The 11913-nt window shown below is 35.4% G+C and overlaps 1 pseudogene; it reads right to left on the minus strand.

Annotated features, from left to right (window-relative positions):
- Positions 1-10723: 10723 nt before the first annotated feature.
- Positions 10724-10842, minus strand: LOC112476418 (annotated as a pseudogene).
- Positions 10843-11913: the final 1071 nt, after the last annotated feature.

Below are 11913 nucleotides of genomic sequence, written 5' to 3' on the forward strand. Positions count from 1 at the left end.
ACTCCTCTCTGCCCATTTTTTAATTAGATAGTTTTTTTATGTTGAGTTGTATGAATTCTTTATACATTTTAGATATTAACCCCTTATCAGATGTATCATAGGCAAATATCTTCCCCCATTCAGTAGATTGTCTTTTCGTTTTACTGACGGTTTCCTTTGCTGTGCAAAAAGTTTTTCATTGATGTAGTCCCATTTGTTTATTTTTTCTTTTGTATCCTTTGCTTGAGAAGATATATCAGAAAAAATATCATTAAGAGCAATGTTATAGAGTATACTGCCTATGTTTTCTTTTAGGAGTTTTATGGTTCTGGGTCTTACATTTAAATCTTTAATCCATTTTGAGTTTATTCCTGTACATGGTATAAGAAAGTGAGCTAGTTTCCTTTTTCCCAAAGTATCTGCCCAGTTCATATGACGTGAGTCCTATATCATATCTCTTCATCACAGTCTAATTATCCATTTACCTGTCATCCCCACTAGATTAGATGGCTCTTGAGAAGATAGTGTCTTAATTATCTGTGTATCCTCAGTGTATAGCACACTGACACATTAGGTTTTCTAAATGAATGAAAGGGGCAGGCATGAATTTTGTAATTTTTAATTCAGCTAGCCCTTAACCTCAAGCATTATCTCTCTCATTGACTCATCTGTCTCTTTCAACAAGTCCATGAGGTTGGGTGGATGTTTGTGTGTATGCATCTTTTAAAGAACTTTTTTGCAGGTGGCTCTTCTGAAACTTTTTATCATGAGATAACCAAATTTGAGATTTCTCATTTTGCAAATGTAAAAATTGATATCCAGAGATGCTTCATAACTTGTCTCAGCACATGTAGCTAATTAATAGCAGAGTCTGAACCCTGATTTCTAGATTCTCATTCCAGGAATCTTCTTGCTCCATCTTCCACTGTTTCCAAATCATGGTCTTTCATCATTTGGATATATCATAGAAAGGTACTTAGGATGACTGGATTTCTATTACACTGTTTTTCTGCAGTTTTTTTTTTTAAATTAAAGTGAAATTCACATAACATAAAATTAACCATTTTAAAGTATGCATTTCAGTGATGTTTAATATATTTGCAATGTTATACAAACATCTCTTCCATCTAGTTCAAAATACTTTCATTATCCATTTAGCAGTAACTCCTCATTCATCCATCCCTTTAGCTCTTGACAACAACTAGATTGCTTTCTGTCTCTATGGATTTACTCATTCTAGATATTGAATGTAAGTGGAATCATATAATATTTTACCTTTTTTGCACATGGCTTCTTGTATTTAGCATAATGTTTTTGAGATTCATCCATGTTGTAGCATATACAGATACTTCATTTCTTTTTATGGATAAATAATATTCTGTTGTATGGGTACACCACATTTTGTTTATGCAGTCATTGTTGATGGACACATTTGAGATGTTTACAACTTTGCACTATTGTAAATAGTGCTACTACTAATATGCATGTACAAGTATTTGTTTGAATACTCATTTCAATTTGTTTTTTAAATTAAAATTATTGGGGTGACATTGGTTAATAAAATCAAATATTTCAAGTGTACAATTCAAAAATATGTCATATATATATTGCATGTGTGTTCACCACTCAAACTTAGATTTACTTCCATCACCAAATATTTGACTCCTTTTACTCCTATCTACCTACCCTCTCCCCATTCCCTCTGGTAACCACTAAGCCACTGTCTGTGTCCATGGGTGTTTGTGATGTTTGTATGAGTGAAATCATATGGTTCTTAACTTTTTCTGTGTGACTTATTTTGCTTAGCATGATTGTCTCAAGAACCATCCATATTGTCACAAAAGGCAGTATTTAATCTTTTCTTATGGCTGAGTAATATTCCATTGTATGAATGTACTGCATCTTCTTTATCCAATCATCTATCATAAGACACTGGTTGCTTCCATGTCCTGGTCACCATAAATAAGGCTGCTATGAATATCGGGGTCATATATCTTTGCAGATAAATGTTTTCAGGGCTTTTGGGTAAATACAAAAGAGGAATTGTTGGGACACATGGTAATTCTATTCTTAGTTTTTTGAGGAACCTCCATACTGTTTTCCATAGTGGCTGTAATATTTGCAGTCCCACTAGTAGCGTATGATGGTTTCTTTTTCCTTACAACCTCTCCAACACTTGTTATTACTTGTCCTGTTGATGATAGCCACTATCACAGGTGTGAGGTGGTATCTCATTGTGATTTTGATTTGCATTTCCCTTTTGGCCTGTGAAGTTGAGCATCTTTTCATATATCTGTTTGCCATTTGTATGTCTTCTTGGAAAAGTTTCTTTTCAAGTCTTCTGCTCATTTTTTTAATTGGATTGTTTTTTCTCATTGAGTCGTATGAGTTATTTATATATTTTGGATATTAGCCCCTTATTGGAGGTATCATTGCAAATATCTTCGGCCATTCAGTTGGTCATCTTTTTGTTTTACCGATGGTTTCTTTTGCTGTGTGGAAAAGTCCTTTAGCTTGGACAGTCCCATTTATGTATTTTTGTTTTTACTTCTTTCACCTTTGGGGTCAAGTTTATGAAATTATCTCTGAGTCTAAGGTCCATAAATTTAGTATTTAGGTTTTTTCTTATGTATTTTATTTTATTTTTTAATATTAAAAATATTCATTACAGTTGGCATACAAAATTATATTAGTTTCAGGTGTACAACATAGTGATTAGACATTTAAATAACTTATAAAGTGATCACCCCGATAAATCTAGTACTTATCTGACACCATACATAGTTATTACAATATTATTGACTACATTCCTTGTGCTATACTTTATATCACCATGACTATTTTGTAACTACCAATTCGTATTTCAGAATTTTCTTGTTTCTTTAGGTAGGTGTGTAATGATGTAAACTTCTCTTTTATTACCCCTTTTGCTGTATTTCAAAAAAATCGGTATGTAGTATTGTCACTCTCATTTGTCTATAAGTATCTTTCGATTTTGTCTTTTTTTCTTATTTTGACCCACTTGTTATTTAGTGGCATGTTATTTAATCTCCACGGGTTTTAGTTTTTTTTTCCCATTTCCTTTTTTGCTCGATTTCCAATTTCAAAGCATTGTGGTTGGAGAATATGCTTGGTACAATTTCAATATTCTTAATTTTTGTTGAAGCTAGTTTTGTGTCCCAACATATGGTCTACCATTGAGAATGTTTCATGTGCACTTAGACAAGGATGTATGTATATTCTGCAAGTTTCAATTATGTTCATTTGGTCGAATGTGTCATTTAATGTCAATTTCCTTACTGATTTTCCTTACTGATTTTCTGTTCAAATGATCTATGCATAGCTGTCAATGGGATATTTGGGTCCCCTACTATAATTGTGTTTTTGTCAGTTTCTCTATTTAGTTCTTTTAGTAGTTGCTTTATAAATTTTGGTGCTCCCAGGTTGGGTACAAATATGTTAATAAGTGTTATATCTTCTTGATATATTGTCTCCTTTATCATTATAAAATGTACATTTTTGTATCTTGTTATCATTTTTATATTGAAATCTATTTTGTCAGCTGTAAGTACAGCTATACCTGTTTTTTTGAGTATCATTTTTCATTCCTTCATTTGAGTCTTTTTGTCCTTGCAGATGAGATGTGTCTCCTGAAGACACCATATAGTTAGATTTTGCTATTTGATCCATCCCACTACTCTGTGCCTTTTAATTGTTGTGTTCAATCTATTTACATTTAGCATGATTATGGATATATGAGAATTTCCTATAGCCATCTTAGCTTATATTTTCTTGTAGATCTGTGTCTCCATTGTTTCTTTTCCCTTGTGTTTCTGTCTGTTATCTTAGTTTGGTGGTATCTAATGATTTTTCTCTCAGTTTCTTCTTTTTTATGTTATGTGTCTCAATTTTAGATTTTTCGTGGTTACTATTAGGTTTATGCAAAAGAAAGTTTCATACATATTGTAGTCCTGTGTCTTCTGATTGCATATTATCTCCATTCACCTGTGTGAGTTCAATCCTTCTCCCTCCCCTTTTATGTTTTTGTTGTCACAAATTATTTCTTTTTATGCTATGAATTCATTTACAAATTGCAGTAGCAATTCTTTTTCTTTTTTTAAACTGTGTTTTTGTTTTATTTGTTTAATATCTCTTTCTGAACAAGCATCACAATTTTTTGCTTCTGTCTGTCTGTTACATTACTCATAGTTTTGTATTCCTTTGTCTTTTTGTTCCAGGTAGAAGAGCACCCTTATGTATTTCTTGTAATGCTGATCTTGTGGTGGTAAATTCCCTTAGCTTCTGTATGTCTAAGAAAGCCTTTATTTCTCCCTCATATCTAAAGGATAACTTTGCTGGATATATTATCCTTGGATGGTGATTTTCCTCTTTCAGCAATTTGATATTTGTTTTCACTCTCTCCTAGCTTGTAGGGTTTCTGATAAAAAAAATCCAATCGTAATCTAATGAATTTTTAAAAATAGATTACTATCTTCTTTTTCCTGGTTGCCTTGAGAATTCTTTCTTTGTTGTTAGCTTTTGGAAGTTCAATATAATGTGCCTTGGAGAAGGCCTTTTTGGATTGAGCTAATTAGGTGTTTGGTTAGCGTCTTGTATTTGAGTATTCAGTTCTTTCCATAGGTTTGGGAAGTTCTCATTGATTATTTGTTTGAATACACTCTCTGTTCCCTTCTCCTACTCTTTTCCTTCTGGCATGTCTATTATTCTTATGTTACTCTTTCTAATGAAGACAGATAGTTCTTGTAAGTTCTTTTATTTATTTATCTATCTATCTATCTATCTATCTATCTATCTATCTATCTATCTATCCATTCATTCATTCATTCATTCATTCATTTATTTATTTTGTTCTTGATTCTTTTCTCCTACCTGAGTCATTTCTAGATTTCTATCTTCTATGTCACTAATTCCTTTCTCCATCTGGCCTGCTCTATTTTGTAAGCTCTCTAGTTCATTCTTCATCTCATTTATTGAGTTTTTCAGCTCCAGAATTTTTGTTTGGTTCTTTTTGTAGTTTCAGTATCTGTGGTGAAGTGCTCCTTTTGTTCATTAATTTTATTTCTGAGTTTATTAAATTGCTTTTCTGCATTTTCATGTATTTCATTGAGTTTTTTTGAATCGTAGTCTTGAAATCTGTGTCTTTTAAGTCACATTCTTCTTTAAATTTATATTCTGGAGATTTTTCTTTTTATTTCTGAATTCCCTTATTACTTGGACTATTAATTTTGCTTGATGGACTATTTTCCTGCCTGGGAATTTGTGGGAATAAAATCTGCTTTTTAAAGTATTTGACACTTCACTGTTTATCAGGTTAATAAGTAGAGGTCTTTCTTTTGTTTTTCGGTAGGTGGTGCTGAGGTGCAAGTTTTTATTTTATCTTACCTGTACTACTGGGGCTCCCAGGATCTCTGTGGGGCAGTGTCACCTTGGCTGTTAAAAACACCCTGTATTCCCAGAAGAAGTGAGTGTCCCTTTTATGATCCAGTCATCTTGGTCTCGGTATGCCATTCATGTAGACTGGAAATGTTGGGCTGTGGTCTCAGTTTTCCCAGTGATGCCTTCCTGTAGCCAGAAGCCACCAGTATAGATATTCTATTTGAGTTAATCTAGCTGCCTTTACCAGACTGCACCTCAATGGATGGGGTAATGGTAAGTGGGGAAAAACAGTTTCGCACATTTGTGGTTCTGCTCTTACTCATTGGTTTAGCTGCAGTAACTCAGACCACTTACACTAAAAAGTTTATTTCAGCCCTTTCATGGTCTGCTGAGTGAGGATTTTACTGCCAGGCAGGACACAGAGGGAGGAGTGGGCAGGTTCCTGCATCTTCAGAATCCTTTATCCGGTGTTGGTGGGCTGTGGAGCTTTGTAATTTTTTCTGCACCACTCTTCAACTCTGACCATGGGCCCAGTCTTAATGTATACCCGCTACCCAGGCCTGATTACTGTTTTTGTCTCTTTGGTTTGCCCAGTGGGGATTGCACCCCAGTCCTTCACTGCTCTCTCATCTGCTGGGGTTGGAGTGACAATGGGACTGTGCATGGCTTCTGTCTTTTTCCTTTCCCCTCCCCATCCTGTCCTCACTGTTCACTTAGATATACCCGCCTTCAGATGTCTCAATGTGTGATGTCTCAGACATGTTTGTATGTTGAACAGGGAATCCTTTGTTGAAATATAGCTGTCCAATTCATGTAACTCCAAGGGGAGAGATATGGAGGTATACTCACATGGCCATGCTGCAGACATCACCCCTCCAACTTCATTCTTTTGCAAGTGGCTATCAAGTTTTTTTAATACCACTTGTTGAAGAGACTATTCTTTCCCCATTGAATGGTCTCAGCACCCTTGATTAACTTTATTTAGCCATAGAAAGGAAGGAAATCCTGCCATTTCTGACAACACCAATAGTATTTGAGGGTGTCAAGCTAATGAAATATGTTACACAGAAAAAGACAGAAGCCACATGATCTGAGTTATATGTGGAATCTTAAAAAAACAAATGTATAGATACAGAGAACAGATAAGTGGTTGCCAGAGGTGGGGAGAGGTGGGAGGTTGGTGAAATGTGTGAAGGTAGTCAAAAGGTACAAACTTCTAGTTATAAAGTGTATGAGTCCTAGGGATGTAATATACAGCATGGTGGCTATAGTTAATGATGCTGTATTGTGTACTTGAAAGTTGCTAATAGAGTAGTAGACCTTAAATATTCTTTGTATCTATGAGTTTATTTTCGCTTTTGTTGTTGTTGATTTTGTTCTTTAGATTCTACATGAACATGAAATCATGCGATAGTGGTCTTTCTCTATCTGACCAATTTCATTCAGCGCAATACTCTCTAGGTCCATCAAGGCAATATCTTTTTCCATCCCCTTCCTTTTAGCCTGTGTGTGTCTTTTGGTGTGGGCCTCTTTGGGTTCCTGTGAAATGAGTCTCCTGTAGGCAGCATATGTAGGGATGTTGTTTTCTTATCCATTCAGCCACACTATCTTTTGGTTGGAGCACTTAATTCTTTTCCATTTGAGGTACTTGTTGATAGGAATGTAGTTATTATCATTCTTTATCCGGTTTTTGATACATGTTTTTTTCTTCTTAAATAAGTCCCTTCAACATTTCCTGTAATACTGGTTTAGTGGTGATAAATTCCTTTAGCTTATTTTTGTCTGGGAAGCTCTTTATCTGTCCTTCACTTGTAAATGACAGCTTTGCAGGATAAAGTATTCTAGATTGTAGATCCTGGGTCTTCATCCTGTTGAATATTTTTTGCCAAGCCCTTCTGTCTTGCAGTTTCTTTTGAGAAATCAGCTGCCAGTCTTATGGGTGCTCGCTTGTAGGTAACTAACTGCTTTTCTCTTGCTGCTTTTAAGATTCTCTCTTTGTATTTAACCTTTGTAGTTTTAATTATGTGTCTTGGTGTGGGCCTCTTTGGGTTCCTGGTTTTTGGGACACTCTGAGCTTGCTGGGGTTGTACGTCTATTTCCTCCATCAGGTCAGGGAAGTTTCCTATCATTATTTATTCAAATAGCTTTTCACTATCTTGTTTTTTTTTCTGGTACCCCTATGACACGGATATTTTTACGTTTAACAGTGTCTCATAGGCTCCTTAAATTATTATTATGGTCTTGGCTTCTTTTTTCTTGCCATTCTGTTTGCGTGTCCTTGGTTTTCTCATCCTCTACATAGGTCATTTCATCCTCTTCTTTATTCACTTTGCTTATTCCACTTAATATACTTTTCATCTTAGATAATGTATTCTTCATTTCTGACTGGTTCCCTTTTATAATTTCCATTTCCGTTTTTATGTTTTTTTTTATCTTTGTTGAAGTTCTCCCTGAATTTATCTACATTTCCCATAAGTTCATTGAGCATCTTTATAACCAGTGTTTTGAACCCTGCATCTGTTAGATTGCTTGACTCCATTATTCCTGGATCTCAGTTCTGTTCTCTCATATGGTTTCTGCTTCTTTGTCTTCCCATTTTGGTTGTCTTTTTTGTGTCTGTTTCTATGTACTAAGCAAAGGACCTAAGTCTCCTGGTATTATTAGTGTGGCTTTGTGTGGTAGGTGTCCAGTGGTAAAGTCCTGAGAGGGGTCCAACTCAGGCCAAGTTCAACCCCAACCTGTGCCCCTCTGGGTCCACCTGTTAAGATTTGGCAAGCAATCCACAGATGTTGTGCTTATAGTTGCCTCAAAAAGCCACATCAGAAACCTAAGTCAGCTGCACTAGTGTGAGTCTAGGCACTGCTCAGCAAGGGGCACTTGACTCACTGAGGACACACCTGGATGTGGCTTGGGTAGGGCCATGAGTTTGGGGAGGCAGAGTTTCAGGGAATCCTCTAGGAAGAGTGGCCTCTGTTATCCAGTTTGATGATGTCTCAGCTATGGCGGCCCTGAGTCCACACACTGAGCAGAGGGAGGGCTCAATAGAGGAACAATGGATACAGCTGGCACTTTTGTACAGAGCGAGTCTTGCCTTGGCCCTCACTCCAACAACTCTGTGTCCCCCTGTAACTCCTTGGTGCCCCCTGCGCAGCTGACCTAGTGCTGGTGCTCAGAGCGAGCAGGTCCGTCACCACGAAAGTCCGCTCACAGACATGGCCCCTTTAAGAGGTGTCTGCAGCCGCTGGCTGCTGCTGCTATGACCTCTGTCCCACTCAGCTGCTGGGGACTGGACAGCCTCCTGTCCTTACCCCATCCTACCTCCTACCATTGCAGGGCGATTTCTTATTTCTGTCTCTAGTTGTACAACTTGTTCATCTAGATCTCAGGTGATTTTCCTTGCTATTTGCTCCTTGTTTCTGTCACAACTTTGATTTGGTCACCAGAGGGATGAACAGAGCCTCTATCATCTATGCCATTTTTTTGTCTCCTTTGTCTCCTCTCTTATCTGTGGTTTTATTTTCTTAAATTTCAGTTACCTGCAATCAACTGTGGTTCAAAAATATTTACTTAAAAATTTCAGAAAGAAACAGTTCATAAGTTTTAAATTGTGAGCTGTCCTGCATAGTAGGATGAAATCTCATGCTGTCCCAACTCATCCCACCTAGGATGTAAATCATCCCTTTGTATATACTACCCATCCATTAGTCACCTAGCTGTCTCAATTATCAGATTGATTGTCACAGTATCGCAGGACTTATGCTGAAGTAACCTTTAGTTTACTTAATGCTCCAAAGTGCAAGAATAGTAATGCTGGAAATTTGGATATGTCAAAGAGAAGCCATAAAGTGCTTTCTTTAAGTGGAAAGGTGTGTATGTATAGGAAAAAAAAGTATATATAGGGTTTGATACTCTTTGTTGTTTCATGCATTCACTGGGGGTCTTGGAAAGCACCCATGATGGATAAGGGGGAAATACTGTACATTGCATTATTGACTATAGGTACAGTGTTATACAGAAGATCTCTAGAGTTTGTTCATCTTGCTTAACTGAAACTTTGTGCCTCTTGATTAGTAACTCTTCATTTTTACCTCACCCCAACCCCTGACAACCACCATTAGATTCTGATTCTATGAATTCGACTGTTTTGATATCTCGTGTAAATGGAATTATGGAGTATTTGTCTTTCTATGACTGGTTTATTTAAATTATTTAATGTCCTAGAAGTTCATTCATGTTGTCACATATTGTGCAATTCTCTTCAATAGCCATCCTGACAGGTGTGAGGTAATATCTCATTGTGGTTTTAATTTACATTTCCCTGATGATTAGTAATGTTTAGCACCTTTTCATCTATGTGTTGACCATTTGTATGTCTTCTTTGGAGAAATGTCCATTCACTTATTTAGCCTTTTTAAAAAAATTCTATTATTAAATATTTTGCCATTGAATTATAGAAATGCCTTATATTTTGGATATTAATTCTTATCATATACATGATTTGCAAATATTTTCTCCCATTCTCTAGATTGCCTTTTCCTCTGTTGATTGTTTCTTTGCTGTGCAGAAGCTTATTAGTTTGATGCATTCTTACTTGTTTTTTTTTTTTTTGTTGTTGTTGCATGTGCTTTTGGCTTCATATACAAGAACTTATTGCCAAGACCACTGTCAAGAATTTTTTCCCCTATGTTTTTTTTTTTCTAGGAATTTTGTTTTCAGGTCTTATGTTTAAGTCATTAATTCTTTTTGAGTTGACTTTTGTGTATGGTGTCAGTTAGGGGTGATATTTATTTTTTTGCATGTGGATATCCAGTTTTCCCAACACCATTTGGGGTAGAGACTATGCTTTCCCCATTATGTATTCTTGGCGCCCTTGTGAAAGATTAGTTGACTATATATGTGTGGGTTTATTTCTGAGCTGTCTATTATGTTCCATTGTTGTATAAGTCTGTCTTTATGCCAGTACCATACTGTTTTAATTACTATAGCTTTGTAGTATAATTTGAAATCAGGAAGTATGATGCCTCCAGCCTTTTTTTTCTTTCTCAGGATATTTGTGGTTTCTTTGTGGTTTCATATTAATTGTATAATTGTTTTTCCTACTTCTGTAAAATATACCATTGGGATTTTGACTCTATAAATTGCTTTGAGTAGTATGGATATTTTAACAATGTTAAGTTTTCCAATCTATGAACATGATAGTACTTTCCATTTGGGCATCTTGTTTCTTATTTCTTTTTTCTTTTCTTTTCTTTTCTTTTTTTTATTTATGCGAGGCAACCCTTGGTTGACCTCACAGATCGCAAGGACCTTGTCAGCTTACAATCCCTTAAATTTTATTTATTTTTTATACCTACAGCACCTGGTCTTCCTAGGTGGTCTCCCATCCAAGTACTAACCAGGCCCAACCCTGCTTAGCTTCTGAGATCAGACAGGATCAGGCTTGTTCAGAATGGCATGGCCATAAATGGACATCTTATTTCTGATATTTGAGGAAAGCATTTCAGTTTTTCACTATTATGTATAGTGTCAGCTGTGGGCTTTTCACAAATGGCCTTCATTACATTGAGATATTTTCCGTTCTTTGTTGAGAGTTGTTCATGAAATAGTGTTAAATTTTGTCAAGTGCTTTTTCTACATCCGTTGAAATAAAAATGTGATTTTTATCCTTTATTCTGTTAATGTGGTATATCACATTAATTGATTTATGATAGTTGAGGATTTTTGCATTTATACTTATCAGGGATATTGGCCTGTATTTTTGTGTGTGATATCTAAGCCTTGCTTTGGTATCAGGGTAATTTTGGTGTCATAAAATAAGTTTGAAAGTGTTCTATCTTCTAGTTTTGGAAGAGTTTGAGAAGAGTCGGTGTTAATTCTTCTTAAATGTTTGTTAGAATTCACTAGTGAAGCCAAATGGTCCTGGGCTTTACATCATTGGAGGTATTTGATTACTGATTCAAACTCCATACTATTTATGGGTCTGTTTAGACTTTCTATTTCTTCATGATTCAGTCTTGGTAGTTTGTATGTTTCTGGGAATTTGTTTATTCTTCTAGGTTATTCAGTTTGTTGGTGTATAATTGTTCACAGTACTCTCATGATCTTTTTTATTTCTGTGGCACCAGTTGTAATGTCTCTTATTTCATTTCTGGTTTTATTTATTTGAGTGTTAGCTAAAGGTTTATCAATATTGTTTACCTTTTCAAAAATCAAATCCTAAATTTTATTAATTTTTCTCTTGTTTTTTTATTTTCTATTTTTTATTTCTGCTCTAATACTTATTTTATTCTTTCTGCTAAATTTGGGTTTAGTTTGCTTTTCTTTTTGTAGCTTATTGAGATGTAAAGTTAGGTTATTTGGGTTCTTTTTTTTATGTAGGTGCTTATCAGTATGAACTTCCTTCTTTGCATTATCTTTGTGGCATCTCATAAACTTTGGTATGTTGTGTTTTCCTTTTCATGTGTCTTGCAGTATTTTTTATATTTCCCTTTCGATCTCTTCTTTGACCAATGCTTGTTCAAGATTATGTTATTTCTA

The sequence above is a fragment of the Pteropus alecto genome, unplaced genomic scaffold (assembly GCF_000325575.1).
Source record: "Pteropus alecto unplaced genomic scaffold, ASM32557v1 scaffold302, whole genome shotgun sequence".
NCBI classification, from domain to species: Eukaryota; Metazoa; Chordata; class Mammalia; order Chiroptera; family Pteropodidae; genus Pteropus; species Pteropus alecto.